Source organism: Gigantopelta aegis, chromosome 10, assembly GCF_016097555.1.
Source record: "Gigantopelta aegis isolate Gae_Host chromosome 10, Gae_host_genome, whole genome shotgun sequence".
Lineage (NCBI taxonomy): Eukaryota > Metazoa > Mollusca > Gastropoda > Neomphalida > Peltospiridae > Gigantopelta > Gigantopelta aegis.
In genome coordinates, this window is record NC_054708.1 from 13528998 (window position 1) to 13540926 (window position 11929).

Below are 11929 nucleotides of genomic sequence, written 5' to 3' on the forward strand. Positions count from 1 at the left end.
TCCTGTTTGTGGGATGGTGCATATAAAAGACCCTTGTTACTAATGGAACAATGTATAACGAGTAGGCCTAAGAAAATATGTCAATACTACCTGTATAAAATGTTTGCAATCCATTATCTGATTATTAAGAGGCCTACATAAATGTGCTCTAGTAGTGTCGTTAAAGAAAAACACAAACTTTAGCTTTTTTGCAGTTCTTTTAACAAGACCCCTGCAGTTTTAGCTCCAGTTTTACAAAAACTAAATTTATATTACCACGAATATAATCATAGCTTTTCATTACTGAACTGTAAAACTTTATTTTATCATTTGATTTACTTAATCGCCGATTATAATAGAGAATGAAAACATGTTTGTAATATTACTCTTAAAAGAAAAAAAAACCCACACGAAACTTTGATAAGGAAAGCATGCTAGTGTACAAATGAATATTGCAAATATGCTCTTTTTAAACATTGCACTATTTCTCTGAATTCATGCAGAAGGTGCCTTTTCAAATCCAACTCGGCTCATCACCAAAATATCCGAGATAAGTTTGGTAAAGTTAAAATTGTTTTAACGACACCACTAGAGTACATTGATTAATTAATCTGCTATTGGATGTTAAATAGTTGGTAATTCTGATACATAGTCATCAGACGTAACCCGATACATGTTTCTTAATGCAGCAAGGGATCTTTTATATGCACTTTCGCACAGACAAAAAAGCACATACCACGGCCTTTGACCCGTTGTGGTGTACTGATTGGAACGAGAAAAATCAAATTAGTTGAATGGATCCACCGAGGTGGTTCAATCCTGTGATGCAAGCACGTCAAACGAACCTCAACCGACCCAGCTAAATCCCGCCCCAAATATCCAAGAAGGCAATATATATCCCATAGTTTAAGAATCCATACATATCAAGACATTTATATTACTGCATGTCTAACCTTGTGTTTAATGTAGTTATTGCATGTAATCTTGAATATCAGGGCTTTTTAATGAAGGGAACTGCTTATAAATATATATACTACTCAAAAGAATTTAAGGGTCAGACGATATTTTCGACATTATTTTCTGAATGTCAATTATATTAGCTAGACCATAATGTCACGCATAGCATTGTTCCATTTTGACGAAAGTGGGTCTAAGCAACCCATAAATGAATTAAAATCCACTGTCATTGACACTGTCGACTAGTTCTAATGGCGAAAACATGCTTACATTTGCACGTAAATTAGGGCGAAAGCGAAAGGTCTGCTAAGTGCCCATAACTTGCTTTTTCACAAAGCGCTTCATTTGCACGCTTTGCATGTGTATTCCATGTTCCCAATGCTGAATTTCTGTATAATTGGAGCTTGCGTTCGTGTACGGTGCACACTCCAAATTCGACAATGGTACGACGTCATCTGACTATCGAAGATCGAGGAAGGGCTATTGCTTGGCTTCAGGATGGCAATACGCAAAGAAATGTTGCTCTAAGACTTGGTGTCAGTCAGAGTGTCGTTGGCCGACTGTGGCAACGGTACCAAGCATCGAATTCTGTTCGAAATCGTCCACGTTCGGGAAGACCCCGAAGCACTACAAATAGAGAGGACCGCTACATCACCAATATGGCTCTACGTCAACACACAACCACTGCACGCCGATTACGTGACAATCTGCGGACTGCGACTGGAACTCGAGTGTCTGATCAAACCATACGCAATCGTCTGAGAGCCAATAATCTACGCTGCCGTCGCCAGGCTGTTCGACCACCACTCCTACCACGTCACAGAACGGCCAGACGTCACTGGTGCACACTTCATCTGCGGTGGCAACGTCTTCAGTGGGGTCGAGTGATGTTCACTGATGAGTCCAGGTTTAGTCTCCAGTTCAACGACGGTCGGGTTCGTGTCTACAGACGTCCTGGGGAGCGCTTCGCTGACGTTAACGTTAGACAACGTCACCGGTTCGGTGGTGGCAGCGTCATGGTGTGGTGCGGCATCTCTATCCACCACAGGACCCCCATCTATGTGGTGGATGGCAATCTGAATGGAATCCGCTATCTGAATGAGATTTAGCCGGCCGTTGGTTCTCCCAGGCCTTCAGCAGATTGGCGGCGGGGAAGTTCTGCAAGATGACAATGCCAGACCCCACCGCGCCAGGGTGGTAACGGACTTTCTCAGACAACAAGGTATCGCCTGGATGGATTGGCCAGCATATTCGCCTGACTTGGCCCCAATAGAGCGCCTGGGACGAATTAGGCAGGAGAGTTCGGGATAACCATGCCCCTCCGGCCAACCTTCATGATCTGGGTCAACTTCTTATGGCAGAGTGGCAGGCCATTCCCCAAGAGTTCTTCAGACGTCTGATCAACAGCATGAGGCAACGATGTGTCGAGTGTATTCGCGCCAGGGGTGGATTCACACACTATTAAACGAATGTTCTAATATGTAAAATCCATGTTTGACAACCTTCAACTTTGACAGCATGTCATGTGACTTTCTTGTATACAGTGACGTTTATTTGTGGGTTTTTTGTAAATATGGAACAATAAATTAAATTTTTGGTGTAGTTTACATCATCAATGTAATACACTCTGAAACTTATTTGGTTATAAATTTTTGACCCTTAAATTCTTTTGAGTAGTATATATATATATATATATATATATATATATATATATTTCATTACATTTTTGTTTCTTTTTCTTGAATTTTGGTTTCCATAACTCTTTATAATATATATACATAATCATAAGCGTCCGAACACCCGGTTTTCGTAGGATGAGGTGGGGGATGGGGCGTGGGCAGGCCGATTTTTGCCAGTACTACCAAACAGCTACATAGGGTTCCAAACTACCATTAAGCATTTTAACATGGATTACAACCAATACTGTGAGTAGAATGATAAAATACATGGTAGAACGTTTTCAGGCCAGATAATTTTGCTTGAATTGTTTGTTTTTTCCGAATGCCAAGATTTACTCCAACACTGGGGAGGGGGTAGCAGTTGATGCCCAGACCCACTCTTGTTTCGTACGCTTTGCACATAATTTTGTATTTACTGCACAACTTTGTATTCTATTATATCTATATTGTGACTGAAACCTTGTTGGCGTTGGTGAAAAATTAAATGATTCGATTTGACCTTTTCAAGCAAAGGGGAGATGTAACATATTGGTACATACCCTCGCCTGAAATGTGATGGATTGCTTTCTATGGCCTTGGTTTTTCCTCCGTGACATATGTTACATACCATATTATGTGTTGTCGAATTTGCAAAAAAAAAATGCTTGTAAAGATACACGCTTTATATTATAGCCTATGTGCCTACAGTGGATTTCCCAAATCTCTTTTTTGTCGACATAACTATATGTTTGACATAAAAATTTCGTAGTCTGAAAGGGAGCTGAAGTGTCTTTCACAAAGCGCCACCATCGTCTACTACACAAACCAATAATGCAATATGATTCTTGCGCTCTCACCCCCACCTCCTCCACGTATAAGCTAAAATGTTTTCCCCAATATGCAGCCAATTGTACTTTTCAAAAACAGACTTCAAATATTCAGTTTGCTGGTATAAGGAATGCTCATGCGAAACATGTTCAAAATAAATTCCATCTAAAACCCATTTATGACCCTAACGGTTTTGATACTAATGTTTTCATCAGATGGTATGTAGTGAACGAGTCATCACCCAAGATATGCCAGTCGTATGTCTTTAAATTGATAACACACACATTATTGGTGTGTTATCATATACATGCACATAACAAATGATGTTCCAACCAGTGCACCACAACTGGTCAAAGGCCGTAATATGTGCTGTCCTGTCTATGGAAAAGCGCATATAAAAGATCACTTTCTGCTAAGGGAAAAATGTAGTAGGTGTCCTCTGATGACTACGTCAGAATTACCAAATGTTTGAAAGTTTGTTTGTTTAATGACATCACTAGATTGATTTATTAATCATCGGCTATTGTATGTGAAACATACATGTATGGTCATTTAACCCACTATATTTTTTCATTAGTAGCAAAAGGGATCTTTTATATGCACAATTCCAGACAGGATAGCACATACCATGGCCTTTGATATACCAATCCAAATGATTGACATCCAACAGCTGATGATGTGCTCTAGTGGTGTCATCAAACAAAACAAACTTAACTTTTTTCACAAATGGATGTGTAAGAAAATTTATTTCAAAAACAAAACAAATATTCTGGTCAGAATCCCAACCCTTGAAATGATGGAACACCCATCCCTCACCCATCAAAAAAAAAAAAAAAAAAAAAAAAAAAAAAAAAAAATAATTGTGTTTTTCCTCTAACTGGTTTTCAAATAAAAACAACAACAATTACAATGGACATCAATTTATTACACATAAATATACAATATTTTGGTATTCTTTCCTCCACACGTAAGAAACTGAACCAAATGGAATGTTTCCTTTGACACACACATGTATTATTTTGTTTTTAAACTGGTTGTTTTAATTAAAATATGCACCAGTTAAGGAAACCACTGTAAATCATATTACTTGCTATTACATGCCAGAGTGACAAAAAGTACTTGTACAACAAGTTAACAATTTTATGTATTAATCTGACAACAGGATGCAAATGGAATAGGCAAATGTGAAGCTAGTTATGAAATACAAGTGACACATGAGTATAGGATGAAGATGTATTTTCACAATAAAAATAAATATAAGTAACCTAATCAACATACCATTGCTTTTCAGTTGTTTGAAGCACACATGTGACAATGCCTATTTTTTATTGTTTGCTGGTTTTAAACCTTCCAGTATCCAGCTTACATTTTAAGATGTACATACTTATAAATTAGTTATGCAAGAAGAACCAGATTTTTGTTAATACATGAACTTAAATTTTTTAAATGGCATTTTAAAAAAAGAAGACTAAAATGGACATAACACATTTGTGCTTAAAGCAGTTTTTTATGGATTTTTTTATTCTTAAATTATTTGGTTGATCTTGTCCTGTATAAAAGAGAATGATAGCTATTGTAATACTAACACTTTGCTGTCATTTCAAACAATTTTTTTAATTGTCATCTGTAAAAAGGTTCCACGAACATCATTACAAGAGGCTAAGCACATTTGGTTGCTTGCTAGACTGGTTTTTGCACCAAAGCTAAATGAATATGATAGGATATGCTGGAAACCAGTCAAATGGTTTTGCAAGAGGGTATTGTATTACACAGATCATTTCATGCATTTCCTTCAGTGGACCTGGAACATTATTGAACATTTTCTTCATTAAATGAACTTTATTAACATTTACAACAAACATTTATTTCTAAAATCTATACTACAGTCATTTCACAAAAGGAAGTAACACATTTTTAAAAAGAAAAGAAAAGTGTCTTAAATATTCCTTAAAAAAATAATTGTTTTGGTACAATGTTCTCTTCAAAGAAAACAAAACAAATTGTTTTTCCACATTTTAAAATAGTCCTCCTTTTGTCATTTTTCATCGGGACTGTGTATATCCGTAAATGCACTCATCACATAACACTTACATGCATGATATTCACAATATTAATAAGCAAATATACATGTATATATGCATGTATATAACAAGCAATAATGTTTATAGCAACATAAAATATAACTTACGAATCATTATTTAAGCTTGAGCAAACATAACCAGAAAAAAACACACACTTCAGGGTACATATATATACAGTATCACCAAATCAGATCACATAAAAGACAATAACAACATCTGGCTAAAACTGCAATTTAATCAACATAGTATTATAGACCATGGATAAACTATTACCGCTCCTCACCCTTATAAAATAAAGGAGAAAAAATTCTGGGTTTATCTGCCGATTTTAGACCTAATACAGAGTTTGACAAATCCGCTAGCCTGACGCCCGGGTCTAGTGCTTTTTAACACAGGGCTAGTGGCAAATGCAAAACCAGTAACCCGATGGGAAGTGTCTTTGACTACCCTTCTTCCACGTAAAAATTGTTATCTTAGTGTTTTATTTAACGACGCTCTCAACACATTTTATTTACGGTTATATGGCGTCAGACATATGGTTAAGAACCACACAGATATTGAGAGAGGAAACCCACTGTCGCCACTTCATGGGCTACTCTTTTTCAATTAGCAGCAAGGGATCTTTTATATGCACCATCCCATAGAGATAGCACATACCACAGCCTTTGTTGTACCAGTCGTGGTGCACTGGCTGGAGCACAATTATAGGTGCTGATACATTAACACTAGTTCAAACTAAATTAGGTGAATTTGATGGCCAGATGAAATAGCATTTTATGACAACAAACATTGTCAAATTTATCACCAATGGTAGGACTGGTAGCATTCACTGTACCATGAAAGTGTATGTACACTTCAATCTGCACTATTGATTGATTTCAACTTATTTTCGTGCTTATATCCAATTAAGGTTCAAGCACGCTGTCCTGGGCACACACCTCAGCTATCTGGGCTGCCTGTCCAGGACAGTGGGTTAGTTGTTAGTTTGTTAGTGGTTAGTGAGAGAGAAGAGGGTGTAGTGGCCTTACACCTACCCAATGAGCCCTTAAGAACTCGCTCTGGGTTGGAGCCGGTACCGGGCTGCGAACCCTGTACCTACCAGCCTGTAGTCCGATGGCTTAACCACTGCGCCACCGAGGCCGGTTCTGCACTATTACTTGGTCCTGTGGGCGACTGCTTAAGAAGGGTTTTATTGTATATGAAAACAAAAAGGATAATAGTCATCGGTAGCTCAGGAATTAATCCTTTTGCATCTAATGATCCCTTAGTTATGTATTATAATGAATGAAGATGATTGAATTTGTTCAGTTAGAGCACACACCAACAAATTTTTTAAATGTCTTAATTACAAGCACCCCATAACATTTACATGTATATAACAAATACTAATTATTATGCATAATAAATTAAAAGTAATTCTCTTTGAGAAGATAGGTTATGGATACAACCAAAACATTACATTTTGAAATTTAACACCAAATCTGTAATAAATATAAGATTACGGTATTCCAACGACATTCTAGAATTTACACAGACAAATCCAGCTCACCTGCAACTCATCTGTAATATTAATACCTGGTAATTAATAAAACATAAAAGAAAACTAACCATTAATAAAAGAAACAAAGCTGAATACCATCATGCAGAAAGTTAAAATTAATAAATTGTAGGAATTAAACTTTGATATCCTATTAATATATAGTACAGTGAAACCCCTCTAAACCGGACACCCTAAGAACCATGTAAAATGTCCAGTTTTAAGAGGTATCCGGTTTACAGAGGTTGTGTTGTTTACCGATTATTAAAAAAGGACCGTGAAAAATGCCCGGTTTTGAGGGAATTCCGGTTTACAGAGGGTCCGGTTTAGAGGGATTTCACTGTATTAGATATCAAAAGCTATATGAAAAAAAAAATGTACTAAAATATTTCATTTAATAATATTCACTGAGAGAAAGAAAGATGGGAACACATGGTTTTGGAGACCAAATTTAATTCAGTATTAGCGTCATAATGTCTGTATATAATACAAATATACACTGTGGGTTGAATGTCAGTAATAAGAGACTGACTGCCAGCAACATGGCTGACTTCATGGCTCTATGGATGAGGACTTTGGTTTTAGTCTCTTCTTGCCGTTAGTGTTGGTGTAATCCTTTAGGTTTTTTTCCCCATCAGTATATATTTAATTAAGATATAGTTGAATTTAATTTTTTTTATTTAAAAGCATTAAAATTTGCGATAGAATATATTTTTCACCGCCTTGTGAACACAATAAAATAAAACTATTGCACAAAACAAGCCAAGAAAAAGCTCGAACCACATTTCTTAAAACTGCATACATGTACAGATGCTTTTATGTACAGGTGCACATGGATCTATACAGTTTAAATGCCATTTTATCTGAATTCCTGAGGATTACATTATTAAAATGACTGATATATACAGTCAAGGTTTTATGACTTGTTCGACTGATATTTAGCACCATTCACCAAAGGCTATGTCTATTTGTTATTCTCAGTTGTTTTTAAGGTCAAGATTCCAATCTTAATGCAAAACTATTCATATTTCTCAGTCATATGCCAATAATCTAGAAGTGAATAACATATCCAATAACATTTTAAGTTATGCATATGCATAAACGTCCACATGAAATGTTTAGAGGGATAGTAGAAAGCAAGTTTCAAAATGTTCAGCACTCTCTAAAACAAATTCACGTCTTCGTATCAGTTATGATCTTTTCTGAAATAGTCTTATACCATAGATAATGTTCTATACTGAAAAAAAACATGAAACAGAGGTGGGATGGGAAAAATATAATACATGTTTGTTAAAAAACAAACAAACAAACAAAAACTAAAAGAAATAAAAATAAAACTCTGACCCAAAACCACTATACATTTTAATCTCTCTAACTAAGAATGTTTCTTTAAATGTTTAATTCAAAATGTATCAAGTTTATAATGCATGTATCGATCAGGAAAACGGTTTGATCTTACAAACATTTTATCACTGTACTCTAGATGCAAAAGCAGCATTATTTTATATATATATATACATGTATATACTGCATACACGTACATGCATCTTTTACCTCCACATCTAACTCATTCATATACACACCAAAACAGACTGGTAATTGTGGAAACATCTTGCACATTAAATACAATGCTAATTTGATTCAACACCACAATATACATTAGAGTACTGATAATCTAATCAAATATAACATTAGCATAGTCAGGAGGGAGGCGCAACAACACGGTCTATGAAGCGACAGGAACATGTATAAGGTAGTGCAGAAAATAAAGATGTGTGATCGGGAGGGGCATGCCCCCCTCCCCCTAGCTATGCCAGTGATATATACTATACGAATAGATATATCATTGTAATTATTTAAAGCAAATCAGTTATGTGAAGAAAAAAAATCTAAATACACGTTATAAAAATATGACTATCAGCTCAAACAATTAGTAAACATATGACAATATTAATTTAATTTCTTCTTTATAAATATACATACGTACACTGAAGGTATAACATCAAACACATGGGGAACTATTACTATACAACAATATCACATTGAATATTCACCGTACGTGTACACTGTATGTCACATACACGAAGCGTATACAATGTACGCTAAGTGGAAGTGCAAATAAACAACAATGACGTATTGGGTTTTGCAGCAAGTTTATCGAAAATCGTAACTGAAATTCTTTGGTGATGGATTTTTGCCACTTAACCTTAAAGAAGCAGACCCTTGTTTTAACCCGTAAAAAATGGACACTAAGTTTAGTTAATTTAAAAACCTGCAACTCATTTGGATAAAGTTACAATAAAGTGAGAGAAGAGTCTGTGACATTGAAAACGGGAAATATCCTTAAAACATAGACTAGAACTCAAATCAATAACTGCTACCGGTACTTCTCAGATGCAAGTGCATTTTTAACAATATGAAAAAGGCATTGTTTTTGGTATTAAAAACACCAGGATGACCAGAAACACTTCGGATCTACATGTATAGAAATGGATAATCTAAAGAATAAAATATAAGTAAGGTTTGATTTCAGTGATCATAAACGACTCTAATAGTGAAAAAACATGCTGTAGTGTTTAAAAACTAGGGTCTATCCCTTTAATTCCTATCCGACACCATATAACCATAAATAACAATGTGTTGAGTGTGACTGAAATAAAACATTTCCTTTAATTCCTATCCGACACCATATAACCGTAAATAACAATGTGTTGAGTGTGACTGAAATAAAACATTTCCTTTAATTCCTATCCGACACCATATAACCGTAAATAACAATGTGTTGAGTGTGACTGAAATAAAACATTTCCTTTAATTCCTAGTTACTGTACTGCAAATATAAATTAAAAAATATGTGCAACTAAAAATCACCTTCCTCATAGGAGAGTAAAAATCAGGTACAGAATTAAATTTAATTTACACGAGTCAAGTCATCTACTATTTATTTCTTGTCCCACCCCTACACCTAGAAATTCCAAAAACTCTAAATAAAAACAGCATCGTCCTTGTTAACAACCCAAACAACTAGAGCACCAAACACACCAAATTGTTTGCCTTAAATGCATGTTTAAAATGTTTTATCCTATAACTTACCCATGATATCCATGTCATAAACCCATGTGATAATTTAGTATATTAACCCGGTTAATAATGGTATGCAAATTTGCAAGGTCTCTAGGTACTGTGTTGCTGTGGATGGGTCATTTGTTTACAAGCCAACAGGACCTGTATACCTGAGAGTAATGTTTTAAAAGATTTAGTTAAAATGCCTGACGTCAAACTAATTTGTGTTAATGGTGATGATGTCATATTACTGATGGCGGCAACTTTAGTACTTTACTAAAAATTGACTTACATGTAAATGTTATTTTAGAAGTTTTATAGGATAAATACATGTAGAATTCGCTACTAATGTTTTTTAATATGTAAAATATCAACCTCGTCTAAATAATCGGTATTAGTTAATCGGTATGTGTCTTGGCAAATACTGATTAACATAGACTAGGTTAATATTTTCCATATTATAAATATTTGTGATGCATCCTCTGTTTATGACATATCCATTTAATCTTACTATAGTAATAAAGACTATTCTGGGCCTGCAATAAAAACATTATTTTACTGAACATAGGTCCAATACAAAATCTCACATGCATACACATGTAGTTCACATGTTTACTCGCATAATGTAATGTCCCTAGCCAGGACACTCAGCATTCTATTAATTCCACAAAATTCAACTAACTTTCAAGACAAAGAAAGCTGTGTTAATTAAACTGTTAATCATAATATAAAAAGTTGTATGTAATAAATACAGAACCTCATACCAAATTGTTTCCCCTATTATATATTAATTGTTATTGCACACCTTTATAATGTGCAAGATTAATACCACTTGACCCGTGGTATAATATTCTTGCAGTCTATAAACTTTTGCAATAAACAACATGTGAAAACAGCTGGCATGTAGTTCTGTATATTTATTACATGACAAAACAGTATTTACAAACCCTGCATTCCAGTTTTCAACAGTGGTGGAGTAGGACACCCTCACAAGTTTACATGTACATTGACTTTTCTTTGGCAAGGAATCTACAGTTTAACTTTAAGAGTGGAAAATTGCAATACAACTTATTTTTGTGTTTTACCATCACCATAACATGGAATAAATACTAATATACCTTCATTAACATGTGGCATAAATCTTTCTTCCTATTATACTAATGTAACTATCTCACTATAATAAATGTTCCAATTTCTCAAACAATTTCAATCTGTTTCTACCTTGTTCAGTCAGTTTTTTCTGATTCTATCTTCTGAGCTGTTCACACCGTCGCCTACCGGTCTCAGCTTCCTCCATTGAAGTAGACTCTGCATACTTCCCTGCACCTACCTGGCATCCTCGTCCTCTGTCACTATCAAAGCTCATGTGACCCACAACACTGACAACCGCCAGAAGTAGGGGAGTATAGTAGATGGATACAAGAGCCTCTCAAAAAGGAACACTCTCCGAAGTGGTCAGACTAATCCCACAGCTAAAGCTGATGAGAAATGGCACAAGAGACAAGAAGTATCTTTATTACTGATAGCCACAAGAGACAAGCACCTGCCTCAATTGACGAGACAAGGATCAGAACGTGGAGCTGGACAGCAAAACAATTTGAAAGATAGAAGCTGCCAAATCGGCAAGAAATAAGATGGAATTCAACAGGAGAGAAAAGAAAGATGGCAATGGGATTAAAAACAAAACAAACAAAAAACACAAGAAAAACAAACAAACAAACATGTGGCATAAATACTATTTTTCAATTTAAAATCTATTATAATTGAACTTGCTTTTGAAAGTTTATTGTACATAACCACCTAGAAAATAAAAAACAAACAATCAA